The sequence below is a fragment of the Elephantulus edwardii genome, unplaced genomic scaffold, assembly GCF_000299155.1.
Source record: "Elephantulus edwardii isolate Elephantulus edwardi_28Jun2011 unplaced genomic scaffold, EleEdw1.0 scaffold00105, whole genome shotgun sequence".
In the NCBI taxonomy this organism is placed as follows: Eukaryota; Metazoa; Chordata; class Mammalia; order Macroscelidea; family Macroscelididae; genus Elephantulus; species Elephantulus edwardii.
The window spans coordinates 1,643,795-1,645,250 of NW_006399855.1; the positions used below are offsets into that span (position 1 = coordinate 1,643,795).

The 1,456-nt window shown below is 35.0% G+C and overlaps 1 protein-coding gene across 1 annotated transcript in view; it reads right to left on the reverse strand.

Annotated features, from left to right (window-relative positions):
* Positions 1–1,456, reverse strand: part of LOC102849640 (enoyl-CoA hydratase domain-containing protein 3, mitochondrial-like) — a 56,135-nt gene that overhangs the window by 9,982 nt on the left and 44,697 nt on the right. The window lies entirely within an intron of this gene.

The window sequence follows — 1,456 nt, forward strand, 5'->3', positions numbered from 1 at the left end:
ATGCTGTCAACATGATGGAGGGACATACGAATAGAGGAGAAGAGATGGAAAACAGAATCAGTGAAATAAAAGAGAGAATTGTCACCACAGATCTGACCGAGAAAAAAGCAGAATCCAAAAAGAAGGAAACAAAAGAAAGCTTGAGAATAATGTGGGATACCATTAAAAGAAATAACATCCACATCATAAGAATCCGAGAACGGGAAGAAGCAAGTAAAGGCACTGAAAAAGTTGTGGAAGAATTACTAGAGGAAAACTTTCTGGGCATAATGAAGAACGACAGAATATATATCCAAGAAGCTGAGCAAACACCATATAGAACAGACCCTAAAAGAAAAACACCAAGGTACATCATTGTCAAATTTGCTAGAACTAAAGACAAGGGGAGAATACTAAAAGCAACGAGAGAGAAACAAAGAGTGACATATAAGGGAGAACAGATAAGATTAACTGCTGATTTCTCAGCGGAAATCGTGTGAGCAAGAAGAGAGTGGAATGGCATTTATCGAACACTTAAAGAACACAACTTTCAACCAAGAATACTGTATCCTGCAAAACTGTCCATCAAGTACAAAGGAGAGATTAAAATATTCCCAGAAATACAAAACCTAAAGGAGTTCGTAAAAACAAGACCAACTATACAGGAAACACTGAGAGACGTCCTGAAAACAGAGATGCCACAGAAAACAGGATGGACCAAAGTAACTAGCAACAACACCAAAAAGAATTGAACAAAATGAGAGCAATACAACCCTACCTCTCAATAATTGCACTGAATGTGAATGGATTAAATGCACCACTGAAGAGAAAAAGAGTAGCAGACTGGATAAAAAAACCAAAATCCATCAATATGTTGCCTACAAGAGACACATCTGAAAAATGGAGATAAAGAAAGACTAAAAATTAAAGGATGGGACAAAATATACCAAGCAAATGGCAACAACAACAAAAAAAAAGCAGGAGTAGCGATACTAATTTCTATTAAAATAAATTTCAATGCAAAACCATCACGAAGGTCACTACATAATGCTCAAAGGGCCAATAGAACAAGAAGATATAACAATATTGAATATCTATGCACCAAATGAAAGACCTGCAAAATATATAAAACACACATTAACAAAGTTGAAAATGGAGATAGATAACACTGCTATAGTACTTGGAAATTCCAATACACCCCTTTCAAGAAAAGATAGAACTACTAAAAAGAATATCAACAAAGATACTAAAGAATTAAACCACACAATTAACCAAATCCATCTCATAGATCTTTACAGGCTAATGCACCCAAAAAAAGCACAATATACATTCTTTTCCAACGTGCATGGAACGTTCTCCAGAATAGACCACATTCTAGGTCACAAGGCAAGCGTCAACAAATTAAAAAACATAGAAATTATACAAAGTATCTTCTCAGATCACAATGCCACAAAATTAGAAATTAATAACAAGAGAA